This window comes from Cervus elaphus, chromosome 7 (genome assembly GCF_910594005.1).
Source record: "Cervus elaphus chromosome 7, mCerEla1.1, whole genome shotgun sequence".
In the NCBI taxonomy this organism is placed as follows: domain Eukaryota; kingdom Metazoa; phylum Chordata; class Mammalia; order Artiodactyla; family Cervidae; genus Cervus; species Cervus elaphus.
In genome coordinates, this window is record NC_057821.1 from 23,092,938 (window position 1) to 23,112,116 (window position 19,179).

Consider the following 19,179-nt stretch of genomic DNA (forward strand, 5'->3'; position numbering starts at 1 on the left):
TCTCCAGGCAAGAATACTGGATTGGGTTGCCATGCTCTCCTCCAAGGGATATCCCAACCCAAGGATTGAACCTGCGTTTCTTGGGTGTCTTGTGTTGGCAGGAGGGTTCTATACGGGTAGTGCCACCTTGGAAGCCCAAATATTGATAGAGCTCCTACATATAGGAAGTTGATATACCAGGTTCAGGTGCCCTAAGGGATAGGAAATTCCCCAAAGATAGGATGCTGTGTAGACAAAAATAGCAGATGACTGGCAACAAATGTGACTTATTTTGAGTTCCCACAAAACTTAGCTATGCTCCATACAGAATGTGTGCATGCTTGCTCAGTCACTCAGTAGTGTCTGACTCTTTGTGATTCCATGGACGGCAAGGCTCCTCTGTCATTGGCATTTTTGAGGCAAGAATACTGGAGGTGTTGCCATTTCCTCCTCTAGGGGATCTTCCCAACCCAGGATCAAACAAGCATTTTCTGTGTCTCTTGCAGTGGCAGGCAGATTCTTTACCTTTGAGCCACTTGGAAGCCCTCCATACAGAGTAGATACCCCTAGATACTTGTTGGCTAAAGAAACAAATGGTTCAAATTTATTTTTATACATATTGCCACATTGTCATTGGAAAACTAGTATGGAAAATTTTGAGACTTTGGCACAACTGGACATTTGAATTGTATTACTATTATAACCACTAATAAGATCAATATAAAAATATTAGAAATAAATGGATTTTTTCCCAGTGGAGGGAAAAATTACTCCACCTGTTCCTGAATAGCATGTATATTTCCTCATTTGGTTTCTGTGTAAGTTAAATATACTAGAAAGAAATTTGACTCACTCTACTTATTTTAAATTGCACCCTGCTTATTTAACTTATATGCAGAGTACATCATGCGAAATTCCAGGCTGGATGAAACACAAACTAGAATCAAAATTGCTGGGAGAAATATCAATAACCTGAGATATGCAGATGACACCACACTTATGGCAGAAAGCAAAGAAGAACTGAAGAGTCTCTTGATGAAAGTGAAAGAGGAGAGTGAAAAAGCTGGCTTAAAACTCAACATTCAGAAAACTAAGATCATGGCATCTGGTCCCATCACTTCATGGGAAGTAGGTGGGGAAACAGTGGAAACAGTGGCAGACTTTATTTTTTGGGGCTCCAAAATCACTGCAGATGATAACTGCAGCCATGAAATTAAAAGATGCTTGCTCCTTGGAAGAAAAGAAATGACCAACCTAGACAGCATATTAAAAAGCAGAGACATTACTTTGCCAACAAAGATCCCTCTAGTGAAAGCTAAGATTTTTCCAGTAGTCATGTATGGGTGTGAGAGTTGGACTATAAAGAAAGCTGAGCTCAGAAGAATTGATGCTTTTGAACTGTGGTGTTGGAGAAGACTCTTGAGAGTCCCTTGGACAGCAAGGAGATCCAACTAGTCCATCCTAAAGGAAATCAGTCCTGGAAACCAGTGTTCATTGGAAGGACTGATGTTGAAGCTGAAACTCTTGGCCACCTGACGTGAAGAACTTACTCACTGGAAAACATCCTGATGCTGGGAAAGATTGAAGGTGGGAGGAGAAGGGGAGAACAGAGGATGAGATGGTTGGATGGCATCACTGACTCAACGCACATGAGTTTGAGTAAGTTCCAGGAGTTGGTGATGGACAGGGAAGCCTGGCATGCTGCGGTACATGGGGTCACAAAGAGTCGGACACAACTGAGTGACTGGACTGAACTGAACTGAGCTGAACTTATTCTAAATATTCATATTAAAATTTTAAGCTTATTTTTGTACTGAAGCAATAAAGTGCTTAAATGTGATATTAGATTTTTAAAACTTCAAACTTTGGTGTCATATATTAATTATAACATTTTAAAATATATTTATAAGGTATAATATTTCATGTAGTAAACAATTGTATAAAACATTTTATAGAATAAAGTATTTTATAAGACAAGGTCAACTGTGCTTTATAGCATTCTCAACGTGTTTTTTGTTGGAGAATTATACATCCAACAATCACATATCCAAATTTCAGGATCTCTTAAACCCTGGTGGCTCAGAAGGTAAAGTGTCTGCCTACAATGTGAGAGACCCGGGTTCGATCCCTGGGTCGGGAAGATCCTCTGGAGAAGGAAATGGCAACCCACTCCAGTACTCTTGCCTGGAAAATCCCGTGGATGGAGGAGCCTGGTAGTCTGCAATCCATAAGGTCGCAAAGAGTAGGACACGACTGAGTGACTAAACTTTCACTTTCACTTAAACTATGCTCATTGTATCTATCTATTGATTAATTGATTAATCAATTGAAGAGTTCCAATGAGTATGATTTGGCACTTTAAATTTTATGTCCATAGATTAAATATATTAAAACTGCAAAATATCCTGTGAACCAGTCTTAAAATTTATATTCCGGGTTTCTCCACACTTGTATCTAGATGCTTTATGCTCAGGTAAATATCCTGCTGTTTGAGACATAACATATTTTGTATTACTTCTGATCTTTGATTTCTATAGAAAACATAACTTACTATCAAACTGTTCAATGCTAGATAAACATATATTTTAAAAAGTCCTTTTTGGAGGCCTTCTGGCAAATACCTTAGAAAGAGTGTACATTGAATTCTCATACTCAAAAACACAACATGACAGTTGAAACATTATTGGTACATATTTTAAAAGACATATTCATGGTCAAAAGAAGATTAACTCTTTCTGGGGAGCAGAATGGAATGTAAATGCCAGAAAAAGACCTTGAAGAAGCAAGTCTAAGGCTCCACTACTGTAACTGATTCATAACATCATGGTGTTCAGCTCTCCTGAGATGTAGCTGTTCCATTTGCTGTGAGGAAACAGAGAACTAGGTCTGCAATTGGAAGCTGGAAATATAATAGCTTGGACTCTGGTTAGGATCTGGCGTTGATATATGAGCAATGTCACTGGAGTGTCAAGGAGGGTAACTACAATCCTCCAACCATGAGCTGGGCCAAATGACACCCTGATTTTCAAAACAGATAGGTTGTATTTCCTCAAGACAACAGTACAGAATCAGAAATATAATACTTGGTTCTCATCTGAGAACCCTGGGGTCCTGAAAAAATAAGTACAGAGAAATCAAATATGAAGGAGTAAGTGTGGATGGAAAATATCCAACCAGTTAAGAAATTCCTTCCCAAAATATGACTGCCAAGAGAAAAATTAGGTTAATGGGAGGATCCCAGTGAGAGATCACTTTTGAAGAAACATAAATAAAAGAATAATCTGGAAAGGAATTAACATAAACTGAATATTTTTTTCTAAAAAAAATATGACTAGCATTCTAAAATACACAGAAGGCTATGAAATAAAAACAGTTGGATATGAATCAAGAACTGTTGGATATGGAAAAAGAAAGCATTAGTAATCTCATAAACAAGAAAACTCAAATATATTATCCCTAACTTGTAGATGAAATAGTTTGCTCCTTTGAGATTGAATGGATGGAAGTGAACTTTTTCATGAGAGAATCTGGAATTTCACAGGGTTATTATCCACTAAACAACCCCAAATTAGATCACCACCAATAAAGCTTTAACTTTGCCTGGTAGAAAAAAATAGAGTTAAGATTCAACATCAAGCTTTCCTGAGTCAATGAAGTATCTTCCTCTTAAACTGTATTAATAACCCTTAACCTAACAATCAGAGAAGGCAATGGTACCCCACTCCAGTACTCTTGCCTGGAAAATCCCATGGACGGAGGAGCCTGGTAGACTGCAGTCCATGGGGTCACTAAGAGTCGGACACAACTGAGCGACTTCACTTTCATTTTTCACTTTCATGCGTTGGAGAAGGAAATGGCAACCCACTCCAGTGTTCTTGCCTGGAGAATCCCAGGGACGGGGGAGCCTGGTGGGCTGACATCTGTGGGGTTGCACAGAGTCAGACATGACTGAAGTGACTTAGCAGTAGCAGCAACCTAACAATGCTTTGAAAAGCCCACTTTACTATGAGTTGCCTGGTGAAAATCAGAGCTGGGAGGGGAAAAGAGCAGTATATATCTAAAATATTTATTTAAAGCTAAGTAAACTGGTCATATACTAAGATTTCCTAAAACCCAAGATCTTACAGTCACCTACTTGAAACAGCCACACATCTTGGGCTTCTGCTGAACTCTGATCATCATTTGCTACCTGCAGGGTCCTCCAAGCTCACTGGGCCACTACTATTCCATTTAGACACTTTTTCTGGCGGGGGGTGGGGGAGGTGGGGAAGTCATCTTTCAGATGGCTATTGAAGTACTATTTTTACAATAAAAAGTGTAAGGATTGCAATAGCTTAAGTGGTTTCAGAACATTTGTTAAATCATTTTATGCATACAGGACCCTACTTAATACTAAATAAGAAAAGCATAGGTGCAGCCCATTTAGGCCCTCGGGGTCTGGACCGTGTGGTATGTTAGCAATGTTCAGCGAGCCAAGAAGCTGTCACCACCATGATTGCTGGTGCCAAGGAAGGCCTGAGCAGACTGCTCAGTGCTGGCACTTTGCTATTGCTGACAGAGATACTGATGATGACAAGGACACCACTGCTGTTGTTCTGGTCCGTGTCAGAACAAGAAATCAAGTCCGTTTCCTTGAAACAGCCTCTCAGTATCTTCTAGGAACCCAATACAAAGCGCTCAGAGGGGATCAGAGACAGGCTCAAGGCTACAGCTAAGCGCTGTAGACACAATGCTTTACCGCCTACACTTCTTTCTTTTCTAATAGTAAATAAACACAATGAGAATTTGAGAAGAGATTCACCCTTCTACCTAATTCTCCAAATTATAATTCCAATTCTATCACTAAATTATTTACATAGCAAATAAAAAAATCAGATAATCAGAGTTTAGGCAAGTATTCAGTACTTATAGCCAATAAAAGAAAAAAAAGCAAAGCATAATTAACTCAGTTCAGTCATTCAGTCGTGTCCGACTCTTTGCGACCCCATGAACCGCAGTACCAGGCCTCCCTGTCCATCACCAACTTCTGGAGTCTACCCAAACCCATGTCCATTGAGTTGGTGATGTCATACAACTATCTCATCCTCTGTTGTCCCCTTCTCCTCCTGCCCTCAGTCTTTCCCAGCATCAGGGTCTTTTCAAGTGAGTCAACTCTTTGCATCAGGTGGCCAAAGTATTGTTAAGGTCCTGGTCAAATCTGACCCAACCTGTTACACAAGAATTGACAATATCCTACCAAGGCAGGCATTTAGCATTAAGAATGTTATAAATGATTTTTTCGTAACCAGTCAGTTATAAAATGTATCACTGAATATAACTGACATTTTTAGTTTTAATACATACAGTTTGTATAGCATTATGAGGATATGTTTTGCAACTTGTCTTCTTAAGATTATAGCACTCAGTCACCCAATCATGTCCGATTCTGCGACCTTATGAACTGTAGCCAGCCAGGTTCCACTGTCCATGGGATTTTCCAGGCAAGAATACTGGAGTGTGTTGCCATTTCCTCCTCCAGTGGATCTTCCCTACCCAGGGATTGAACCCCCATCTCCTGTATTGGCAGGTGGATTACTTACCACTGTGCCACCTGGGAAATCCCTAAGATGGTAGATCAGATAGTATTTTTTCACCTTCATATTAACAACAAATCCTACAGGGAACACCAATCATGATATTGATAAGATTCTGAATTTTTTTTCAACAACAAAGAAATTTCTGTGCTTTTGCCATTACTTTGGGACCTCCTAATATGTACCAATGCCAGCAAATTTGTTTTTTTTTTAATGCCAGCAAATTTGGAAAACTGTGGTGTTGGAGAAGACTCTTGAGAGTCCCTTGGACTGCAAGGAGGTCCAACCTGTCCATCCTAAAGGAGATCAGTCCTGGGTGTTCATTGGAAGGACTGATGCTGAAGCTGAAACTCCAATACTTTGGCCACCTCATGTGAAGAGTTGACTCATTGGAAAAGACCCTGATGCTGGGAGGGATTGGGGGCAGGAGGAGAAGGGGATGACAGAGGATGGGATGGATGGATGGCATCACCGACTCGATGGGCATGAGTTTGAGTAAACTCCGGGAGTTGGTGATGGACAGGGAGGCCTGCCATGCTGCGATTCATGGGGTCGCAAAGAGTCGGACATGACTGAGCGACTGAACTGAACTGAATATGTACCAGGAAAATTTAAATATGTATATAATTATATATAAAATATGTATGTATGTACACTAAATAGAAGCTCTGCCTTCTGAGAAAGTATGAATTCTGGGTTACTGAGGGGAGTATTTGGCATACTGAGGGGGATAACTGGCAATATGGCATGCCCACAGTGCAATTTATTTTCTTTTATTAATTTTAAGGAGAGACTCTTGAATTAAAAAATGAAGGGACTTTCTGAATGGAATTATTTTTAACCCTGTGCCATTCATATGAATTTAATCACATTTTAATAATGATATAATGAAAACTTACTGTGTTCTGGAGGTTGAATATATTCAAACATGCAATTTGTTCTGGGAATAGTAGTCATGGAATGAAATGAGCAGCCTTTATCTTATCATGATTTGTTATTTACAATTAGTAAAAAGAAAAACTTTAAAATGAAAGATGATTTCTACTTTTTGGAGTTAAATATATGGTGCTGATTGTAAAGAATCTGACTGCTAATGAAGGAGATGTAAGTGAGGCAAGTTTGATCCATCGCTGGGAAAGATCCCTTGGAGGAAGACATGGCACCCACTCCAGTATTCTTGCCTGGAGAATCCCATGGACAGAGAAGCCTGGCAAGCTATGGTCTATAAGGTCACAAAGAGTCAGACATGACTGAAGTGACTTAACACACACACACATACATATTATATAGAATTCCAATAATAATGCTACAAACACATTTTTATTACTAATTCACTTTTTTCTTTGTTAAAAGAGAAAATTTGGAAATTTGGGGGAATTTAACTTGTTCTCTTTCTCTTTTCCTTCCTTCCTATCTTTCTTTCTTTTCCTTTAATTTTTATCATGTTGATCTTTTAAATTGTGTCACAAAGCTCATCTTTTGAGGAATTTCATCCTCTTTGAGGAGTTAATAATTTATCATCTTTGCATCATTACGCAAATTAATCAGAATACAACATCTTTCTCTGGGTAACCTTTGCAATTGTAAATGGTAAAATTGTTTTAGCAGCTTGCACAAATCATTAGTCAGGGAGATTTTAATTAAATATTAAGTGATAATTGCCATTCATAAGCAAATTTGGTGTGTGGGATGTAACGGATAAACAGAAAAATAGAAATATTGGTTTTGTTTATTTGGGTTTAGCTGTATTGAGGTCTTAATTGGTCACAGATCTTCAGAGGAGCTAGGACGTATAGAAAAAGGTAGTACATGTTGTAGCATAGCTTTTTTTTTTAATCTTACACCTAAACAACACTATTAGGAACATGCTTCTCTTCTTAATGTGAGCCTAGTGATGGTGAAAAGTGAAACATTGACAACTTTGGGGAAATAAGTCTCCCATCTGGAGAAGGGGTCCCAGACTGACAGTGACAAGGCTAAAATTTTCTATCTCACCTCTACCAGTCATCTCAGCCAAGCAGGAGCTGACAGCCTCTGAAATGCCTGCTCAGGATCCATGTCCCAAGACCGACTCAGCTCCTGGCCTCTCTGCAGAGACAACTAGCAGGGAGCTAACTACTGCCGGTCTGTAATGGAGACCACCTCATCCAGGAGTAGCTGAACTGAGGTCATTTCTTTGACAGCTATCCCATGTCCTGACTGTGAACAGCTATTAACCAGTGAGGACTTGCTCCAAGTAGTGTTCAGGTGGGGATTTACAGGAGAGACCCAGAAGTAAAGACTCCACAATGAATCCCTGGAGTCATGCAAGCGTCCACTAGTCTTGCTGCAAGTCTGAAATGAGATCTTAAAAATCCCTGCAAATTCTTTTTCACTTTACCGGCTGTAGATTATACTCTCTGTCTGGTCTCCATTTGTCTCTGCATAAGCAGTTTTAGGCTTTATTTAAGTGTTGCATTTCCAAGTGTTCGTGACTCTGTGCAGGGCTCACCACACATCACTCATGCCTTATTTTACAGGGTGAGCGAGTAATTAGCATCTTTCACAATTAGCCAGGATTTGCTCTGCTAATTTCATTCCCCGACGAAGGTGCTAACTTGGCGTGAAACTGTAATATGTTGGGTGATTTATTAATTCTCCACTGATGGGTGGAAATCACATGTCTGTGCCTTTACTGTTGAGAAAGTTAACAGCATCCATTTGTAAGAGATGGTATTTGAAAAGTGATGTTGGTGTGATTGAATGTGTGAATGTATAATGAAGTCAACCCAGATAGCCCCTTTCTGATTAAATTGTATTAAAATTATGTGGCAGTTCTTTGGAAAGAGACTCTTAAGAAAGAAATATGAACTTATCTTTTAAGAGTGGCTGTCAGTCATGGTGTCTGACACTGGGGGCTATAGCAGAAAAAGTCATACCTGTTTTTTAAGCAACAGATAGAAGAAACCATACTGATATGAAGATTGTTTGCCTAAACAAGCTGTAATATACAACTTTTAACAACACAGGGAGCAAACTCCTTTAATAAATCCCCCAATTAAGCAATTTGACACATATACTGTTAGATTTACTGTTATGGGTTTCCCTAATCTTATTTCCATTCTAAGCATAAACCTTTGATATGGTTGATAATTCAAAATTTTTTGACTATACTGAAAGCTAGGCTTCTGACAGAACTTCTCCTATTGTCTCTCCTCACTGACCCTGAGATTCCAAAAGAATATTCATTTTTTTTAAACAAAGTTATTTTATCCAGGAGAAATCTGGAGGACATCATCTTGGTTCAGTTCAGTTCAGTTCAGTTGCTCAGTTGTGTCTGACTCTTTGAGACCTCATGTGACCCTCTTTGCAGCAAGCCAGGCTTCCCTGTCCATCACCAACTCCCAGAGCTTGCTCAAACTCATGTCCATGGAGTTGGTGATATCATCCAACTATCTCAGTCTCTGTTGTCCCATTTTCCTCCTGCCTTCAAGCTTTCCCAATATCAGGGTCTTTTTTCAATGAGTCAATTCTTTGCATCATGTGGCCAAAGTATTGGAGCTTCAGCTTCAGCAGTCCTTTCAATGAATATTCAAAGTTGATCTCGTTTAGGATGGACTGGTTGGATCTCCTTGCTGTCCAAGGGACTCTCAAAAGTCTTCTTAAACACGACAGTTCAAAAGCATCAATTCTTCAGTGCTCGGCTTTGTAATTCATCTCTCACATCCTTACATGACTACTGGAAAAACCACAGCCTAGACTAGAAAGACCTTCGTTGGCAAAGTAATTTCTCTGATTTTTAATATGCTATCTAGGTTTGTCATAGCTTTTCTTCCAAAGAACAAGCATCATTTAGTTTCATGACTGCAGTCACAATCTGCTATGATTTTGGAGTCCAAGCAAATAAAGTCTTTCACTGTATCCATTGTTTTCCCCATCTATTGCCATGAAGTGATGGAACCAGATGCCATGACCTTAGTTTTTTGAATGTTGAATTTTAAGCCAGCTTTTTCACTCTCCTCTTTCACTTTCATCAAGAGGCTCTTTAGTTCCTCTTCTCTTTCTGCCATAAGTGTAGTATCATTTGCATATCTGAGGTTATTGATATTTCTCCCGGCAATCTTGATTCCAGCTTGTGCTTCATCTAGCCTGGCATTTTGCATGATGTACTCTGCATATAAGTTAAATAAGCAGGGTGACAATATATAGCCTTGACGAACTTCTTTCCCGATTTAGAACCAGTCTGTTGTTTCATGTTCAGTTCTAACTGTTGCTTCTTGACATGCAAACAGATTTCTCAGGAGACAGGTAAGGTGACCAGGTCAATGAAGGGGAAACTGACATTATATGCCATTTGGTGAGAGGCTTTAAGAAGAACATTTTGTGCAGTATTCTTGCTCCAGAGAATAGAGAATAGAGAATCAAATGTCAGATACTCATTGGAAAGAAATAGCAGAACTCAAGGAATATACTGCAAAATAACTTTTCCTAAATAATTTTGACATAATCTTTAACAGGATTAATGTCTGGAAAGAAAAAGAACGGCTTAGGAATGGTGTCAGATTAAAGGAGACTGAGAGATATGAAAACTAACATGGGTGATTTCCTATTAGATCCTTGTTGGAGCACATTGCAAAAGAATATGTTATTGAGACAATTCGATAGCCCTTGAATATGGATTTTACATTAGACAATAGTATTGCATCAATTTTAAATTTAACTTTATAAGTTTACTGTGACTATGTAAGAAAATGTTTGTTTTATGAAACTATACAGTGAAAAATTTAGTGGTAAATGGTCATTAGATCTAAAACTTACTCTCAAGTGATTTAGTAAACAAACAAATAAATAAAATACATGTATGTCTATGCACTGTGTATCTATTAAGAGAAAGTGAAAGGGAGGAAAAGCAAACACAGGGAATTATAGCCACCATCCTGTAACGATCTCTAATGGAATATAACCCACAAAAACACTGGATCACTATGCTGTACATCTGAAACTAACACAATATTTTTAGTATTAGTGTCAAGTATACTTCAATAATAAATTATAAAAAGCATGAATGGCAAGTTGATTTTTTGAAACTTTACATGTTGACAAATGACTTTTATTTTAACATCATTCTCTATTTGCATCTTAGGTGGGTAGACAAGTCTTACTAAGAAATTACTAAGAAATTATTTCCAATCTTTTCCAATATCCCTTCAAGTCCTAAGAACATGGAACAACCACCCAAGTGCCCTTCAACTGATGATCAGATTAAAAAACTGGACTCTCTCTATATATGTATATATACATATATATATACATATGCATAAATATATAATGGAATATTCAGTTCAGTTCAGTTCAGTTGCTCAGAGTGTCCGACTCTTTGCGACCCCATGAATCGCAGCATGCCAGGCCTCCCTGTCCATCACCAACTCCCGGAGTTTACTCAAACTCATGCCCATCGAGTCGGTGATGCCATCCAGCCATCTCATCCTCTGTCGTCCCCTTCTCCTCCTGCCCCCAATCCCTCCCAGCATCAGGGTCTTTCCAACGAGTCAACTCTCAATATTACTTCACCATAGAAAATAATGAAGTTCTGCCATTTGCAGCAATATGGATACACTTAGAGTATATGTTGCTTATTGAAATAAGCAGACAGAGAAAGACATGTACTGTATAATATCACTCATATGTGGGATAAAAAAAACACGCAAATGAATGTATATGCAAAACAGAAACAGACTCACAGATCTAGAGAACATTCTTGTGATACCGAAGGAAAGAGGGCAGTGATAAAAGACAAATGAGGAGTATGGGATTAACAAACTACCATACACACATTTAAGGAATGTTCTGTCTGAAATTTTGTAATAGGTAAAAAAGAAATTTCTAAACAAATATCAATGGTTGCTATTCCAAACTAAGCCCACATAATGCATACAATCACAGTAGTTTCTCAATATGATATTGATCACAGTATGCCATTAAACATCTGAGAATGTTATTTAATCATAATAATATATACACTGGAGAGTGAGATTTAAAAAATAAGATAAGACTTTTCTGGGAGGATAATAAGAGGTAAAAGTTTGGGATCATGAAATGATTTTTTGAGTGTAAGTCCTCATCCATTACAGAAACTAATAAATAACATTTAAAACTAAATAAAAAATGATAATATAAATACATTATATAGAATATAGCAGTAGTAATAAATCTAACAGTCCAAGGCACCAAGGAATGGAATTTAGGGCTGGGAAAGGGTGGAGCAGAGGCTGCTAATTTTTATCAAAAATCTAAATTACTATTTGATCTTTTAAGTACATGTACATCTTGCTGGGAAAGATTGAAGGCACAGGAGAAGGGAATGAGGATGAGGTGGTTGGATGGTATCACCAATTCAATGGACATGAGTTTGAGCAAACTCCAGGAGATGGTGAAGGACAGGAAGGCATACTACAGTCCATGGCATTGCAGAGTTGCAAAGAGTTGGACCCAACTTAGTGACTGAATAACAACAACAGTAATATCTATCACTTGGGTAAAAACAAATTTAAAATTAAGCCCACTAAATATAAAAGTTAAAACAAAAATATAAAAAAGAATTTAAGAGTTGTTATGTGCAAAGCCCAGTAAAAGGAAATTTGTATGTATTGTCTCATCCAAAAGTCAAAGCAAGGTATGAACATTTACTTTCTTTTCATATTCTCTACATAGTTCCTATGAGAAAGGAGAATCCTCATAGCTTAATAACTCACCAGGATCATACAATATGACTGAAAGGAACACTCAAAATTATGTCTGTCAGATTTCCAAACCGACTTCTAATAAGTACAAAATGCTGTTTTAACCATCTCATTGATTCACTTAATAAATATATACTTGGACACCTACTATGCTCTGGGCTCTGAGCTAATGTACAGTTAGCTAACTGAGGAATTAAATAAATTTTGAAAACATCATGTAGTTACAATTCGCTATGTTCTAAGAAGAAAGAACCACAATCCCACACCTAGACATTATTTTTGGGTGGAATAGAATCCTTCCTTCCTATCCCAGAGAATTCTTTGACAAAAGATGCAGGTTGCCACAGAATTCTTCTTACTGCCCATAAATATATTATCCAGCAATATGGAAGAATGAACATAATGTAAGTGAAATGACCAGTAAGAAATGAGTATTGATGGATAAATTTATTTCTCTTTCTTTTCTTAAAGCACAGCCCTGAAACATATTTAGTAGTTAGTATGGCTGCTCAAAGACTGGCCCCATGAGATAGAGAAGTGTCTACATAGCAATGTCTCAGCCAGTAATGACTGTTTACATTGCCTCTAAGGATCCAGAACAAACAGTTTATAAATAACCAAGTTTTAGTAATATGTGGAGGAAGAAAATTTAATAAAGGAGTTAACAATGTTAGTATTGGGAACCAGGTGACAGATGCACCAAAAAAGGAAGTAAGTGAAAGTTAAGGAAGTGAGCTCCTCATCTGGATAAAATTTAAAGATTCTCTTAATGAGAGGCTTCCCTGGTAGCTCAGCTGGTAAAGAATCCACTTGCAATGCAGGAGACCCCAGTTCTATTCCTGGGTGGGGAAGATCCCCTGGAGAAGGGACAGGCTACCCACTCCAGTGTTCTTGGGCTTCCGTGGTGGCTCAGACAGTAAAGAATCTGCCTGCAATGCAGGAGACCTGGGTTTGATCCCTGGGTTGGGAAGATCCCCTGGAGTAGGGAATGGCAACCTACTCCAGCACTCTCTCCTGGAGAAATCCATGGACAGAGGAGCCTGGCAGGCTACAGTCCATGGAGTTGCAGAGAGTTGGACATGACTGAGTGACATTCACTTCATAATGAGAAAGACAAAGAAGAGGTAGACGAAAATAAGATGAAGGGAGAGTTTTTAGAAAACAAGAGTAATTTAAATGGTTTCATAGAATAAAGGAAGAAATCAGAATAGAGAGAAATGGAAAACGATTGTTGACATGTCAGAGAAAAACCAGGGGATGGACTTTTCCTAGAGATCAGCCTCAGGCAGGGGAAGCCCCTCACTGCCCGAGACACTAAGGAAGCCAGTACTAAGAAGGCAGAGATAGACACAAAGAAGTACAGTTGGCATAGCTCATGCTTGGTAGACATTTTATTTTTTCTTTGGGTTAGTGAAGAAAGATGCTGAACCAGATTTGAAGATGGCTGGAGGGTAGTCCCCAGGTGGCCCAGAGTTAAAGGATCCGCCTGCCAATGAAGGAGCCGCAGGACACAGAGTTTCCATCTCTGGGTGGGGAAGATCCCCTGAAGGAGGAAATGGCAACCCACTTCAGTATTCTTGCCAGATTGAGCACTGATGCACAGAGGATAATCAGGGACCATCCATTTTCTTTAACAGCATGCAGCAACAGGGTATGGAAGAGTAGAGACTGAATCTATCTAAGGTTAGAGTATTTCAGGGTGGGTTGGGCACAGGAATTGAAAATGCTGGCAGGAAAGTGGTTGAAATTTATCATCAAAGGTAATAAGATTCTGCTGGAAATAAACTGGGATCGACTTTTTTGTTTTTGGTGTAGTTCTCCTTTGCTGAAAGAGGCAATCTAGGTCCATTATAAATGCAGATATAGTCATCATTGTTTGACATGATGCCTAGAAGTTATATGTAATTATGAAATAGAGATAATACAGTGAAAATCAGAACTATTGAGCCAAATGTGCTGACCATTGCCTTTTTCTATCAAATATGAACAATTCTGAAGCAAGATGTAGTAAGAATCATGTAGGACTTTTTTTTATTATTGCAAACATTTTTTATATTATTTTTACATGTATAAATGAATAATTTTTTTCCTTCCGATCTTTCTGTGGTGAGAGAGTATGTACGTGGTGTGTAAGCTTGTGTGCATACACATCCATGTGCAGGTACCATGATTGTGATCTGAGGGCTGGTTATGGCTTATTCATGAGTCACCGATTCCTACTTTGCTGCCACTGCCAGCCTTCCCTGTGACACCAGACGGAGCTCGGCTTCATCTCTGCCTGACCTATTGTGGCTGAGACACAAGAGGAGTTTCTCATTAAACATGCTCCACAGCTGGAATCTGTGTGCAGTTTCAGCCAAGGGACTCTAATCTTTCAGACTGGACTCTAGAAGACTGTCTATTCAGTTTTGCATGCTGCTTAATCAATTGCTGTTTTGGACATAAAAGACATCTGTCTTTGGAAACAAAATGAAATTATTTCTTCTTTGGTAATTTGTTTGAATCCAATTTTTTTCCCCTGTTAATTATATATGTATACATATATATAATCGAGAAAGAGAGGCTTAAATGACTTTTATTACATGCATTATAGAAAAAATATGTGTTTTAATCTTTTTGAAATAATGAAAAAATTTAGTAACATCTCTTTCTCTAAAACACAAATGATTAAAAAGGAGAAAATTATAGTGTTGAGATTTATCAGCTTTTTTTCAAGATGAAGAATTATAAAAACTCATAATTCTTAGCTTATATGCTCTTTTTAGTAAAACTGCTTAGGTTTTATGAGACTTTATCTGCAATAATAAAAATAATATTCATAGACTGTACAAAAAAGAAAGCTGTTTTCCTTACATTCTACACATTTCATATTCAAAATAATTTCTGCTTTGCATTTAATGTATTGAAGAAATTGCAGGGAATTTGATATCTATATGTATAAAATTTCTGTCAATAAATTAATAGATCAGGAAGAATATTTTTAATGCACTGTATGGCTTGATTTTCTTGTCTAGAAAAATAAAATCCAAACAGAGTGAGACGAATCCTTAACTTTGTTTCAGTTCTGATTTCTCTTTCCAATTGTTCCACTGACTTGAATATATCATTTAATACATTCAAACTTCAGTTGCTTCATCTGAAAAACTGACAAAGTACTTTCTCCTGAAATACAGTGGTTCCATTCTTGTAAAAGAAAATGACCACTTTCATATAAATTCAAAGTTCTCTTCTCAGTTATCATCTTAATGACATCTTTTACAAGTTTTGTACATTTCATCCTTCCTGAAACTCCTTGCCAGGGCTGTTTCTCGTGTATACAGTGCTGCTTTGAAACTTAATGGCATTTGCATCTATTACTGCTCTTTTCAGGTCCTTTCCCCCTTTTAATAACTCCTATTCCTTCCTCAGCCCTACTTCTGAGTGTCCCCATGACACTGCCCTGGATACAGGTGATCAGCTCATTATGGCATCCTCTTTTGTTTCTTTTTTTCTTTGTATTTACTTTCCTCATTCTGTTGTTAGGAATAATGCTTTAGGATAATATTTCAGGACATAGAAGATTTCCCAGTGGAAAATAACAGAATACAATAAATTAATTGGTCTCTCAAGGTGGAAGGAAATAGGTGTTTTAGATTTTTAAGGCGATTTCAATAGTTTCCTAAATATTCTAAACTGAGCCAGAAGCACCAGTAAGTTGTTCATTCACTCTTACACCTTTTTATTCTTTGCTCATTAGAGTGGATATTAGAAAGAAAAAAAATTGATTTCTTTTCCTAGAGTAATTGGAAGACAAAAGCCAGGTTGGACTGAGAGAAATAAAGAGAATCGATACCAATCACTTTCTCGGTTTTTCATTCTCCAACCACGAAGATTGCAGTTAAGTTACTTGTATTCTTCAATGCAGCACGTCTTTTTTTCAAACAGTAACTTAAATCAACATGTATACAGTCAATATGTGTACTTAAAACTTTAAAAAGAGATGCAGTTTTGATTACACAATTACTAATTCTGTCACTGACTACAGCGGTTATATTTCCTAACTTCTGGAATAAGGCACATATATCTAAGAAAATCTTGTTTCAATAAGAATGGTTTGCTTTCTTAATCCTGAATATTTCATTTTTATTTCTAATGCCTATTTTCATAGCTTCATTAGCTCTTTTATAGATGACTTCCGAATTTTATTTCCATCTGCAACTTCATGACTGATATACACACCCTATTACAAAACTATTCAAGGACTTGACTAGCTCACATTTTCAATGTGAGGCTATACGAATTTGAATAATTTATTTAAAGATGGTATCATCACATCCACTCCAAAGAAGGTTCTCCTTCAGATTTTCTACAGTCATGTACTTCAGCTCAACACTTATTCAGTCCCTCATGCTGAGAAACATGGAGCTAACTTTGATTCTTTCTTTTCCTTCAACTCTTTTTACCTAGTCTGATCTCAAATCATGACATATTTTTCCTCACAGTATCCCAGGGAAAACAGATCGGGAACTTGAGGAGAATGGTTACAAGTCCATACGTTAAGAGGAAAATAAAGAGAAATAACTGGGTGTTCAGCTCATAGCATTCTAAAGATCACAGAATGTCCTTGAAAGAGGTCAAGGGACCATGGGACCTAGTCAGTGAAGAAGAGTAAAGACAAAAGTAAGGAATTGGGGTAATGTAACGTCATGCAAGTTTAGAGAGGAAACTAAACAATATTTGGAATTTTCTAAGATCAACCTATCTATTATGTAGAAAAGATTGAAGAAAGGAGAGTTTGCAGTGATCAGATGTGTGTTTAGAAAGACAATGAATAGAATGGTTTTGCACTTTTGTTGATGCAAATTACAGTAATAGGTTTTCTAATGTTACAACATCTTTACATTTCTAGATTTATTAAATCACTGTTTTCTTAATTGCATAGCATCTAAATCTCTTTATAATATTTGACCCTCTTACCCTTTTCTAACACCTTTCTCTTACACCTTTCCTGGTGGTTCAGATGGTAAAGAATCTGCCTGCAATGCAGGAGGCCTGGGTTTGATCCCTGGGTTGGGCAGATCCCTTGGAGAAAGGCATGGCAACCCACACCAGTATTCTTGCCTGGATAACCCCATGGATGGAGGAGCCTAGCATGTTACAGTCCATGGGGTTGCAAAGAGTTGAACATGAAGGACTAACACAACTTTCACTTTTCTTTTAATTTGCTCTAAAATTTGTATAAAACATTTGCTTGAAGTTTTCATAGAATTTAGCTATGTTTTTCATTGATCTAAATAGAGGTAAGGTGGGTAATTCATTGAGATACCTTGAAGCTGCTTTTGTGGCCTATGCTTACCAAAGTAAAGAAGTAAAAGTTAAGTCTACGCTGGTAATAGTGGAAGACAATACCACTACATAGCTGTTATGTTGTTTAATAACTGGTGTTATACTGAAGAATTGATGCCTTCAAATTGTAGTGTTGGAGAAGACTCTTGAGAGTCCCTTGGACTGCAAGGAGATCAAACCAGCCAATCCTAAAGGTAATCAACCCTGAATATTCATTGGAAGGACTGATGGTGAAGCTGAAGCTCCAATACTTTGGCCACCTGATGTGAAGAACTGACTCATTGGAAAAGACCCTGATGCTGGGAAAGATTGAAGGCAGGAGGAGAAGGGGACGACAGAGGACAAGAAGGATGGCATCACCAACTCCATGAACATGAGTTTGTGCAAGCTCTGGGAGATGATGAAAGTTAGGGAAGCCTGGCATGCTGCAGTCCATGGGGTCGCAATGAGTTGGACACAACTGAGTGACTGATCAATAAAAACAATGATATCCTCAGCTAGTGCTCATCCTCCTAGTAGGCTTGGACAAGATTTATTCGAGCTCTAAGGAATGCCTAAAATAATGACTTCCCAAGAGTACAGTCGGGTACTGTTAGTAGTTTGGGGTTCAGCAAAATAATCTGCAATGTTGTCCCTTTCCCAAGATACACGAGGTTATAAGAATGCCCCTGAAAAGTGTGCCAGTCCATGACAGAGTACGCACATATCCAGGATGCTCCAAAACCCTGCTGAAACCCAGGTCTCCCTGCACCTTCCTTCACTGGTCTACTTCTAATGGTTGTCACTGAGATGAGAGTGAAGTCAAAGGCAAGGCAAATTCAATTTATCTTTCATAATATTATTTTTTTCTCTTCTAGGAAAAAAGTCCTTGCAGCAGTTTGCTAGAAGCAAAGTCACATTCAGCACAGGGACCAGTATCTAAAGCTGACTCAATCCAGGTGTCCATGGAAACTCATATCTCAGGATTTTCAGAGATTAAAATGCTTTATGTCAGAGTTATTTCAGACTTAAGCTCAGGAATGTCTTACTTAAAGTTATATACAGCTTAGAATTGAAAGAACTACCAAAAGTCATTCAGTTTAACGCTGTTTTGTGGATAGGAAGACTTAGAACCAGAACAGCTAAATGAAATGCCCCTGTCAATGGCTACAACACAGTTTTGAGAAAGGAGAATTTCTTACAGTCCAGTTCCAAACTTAACCAAGTTTATTTTTTCTTTCTTTTCTGCTTCATATTTCTTCTGTGTAGAAGAGTTGAGAGACCACAGAAAATTACTTTAGAGAAACCCTAAATCTTTTGCCATCTTTTTTCTTATAAATGTATGAGACCACACAGTCAGCACCTGAACTTTCTAGTTCTCCCTTTTATATTTTCTGTGACTTCTTACACTAGAGGCTGTGTTATTTCTCTGAGTTTATACTTCAGTCTGATTAGGTGTCAATGTGATTTTGAAGTTATGGTGAGCCTGCCTCTTCAGAGAGCTAACAAAGAAGTTACTGACTTGTACGAAGAATAATGCACAAGGTAAAAGATAATGAAAACTTCTATAAAGGTTGCACCCCTAAATTTTCCTGAAATAGAAC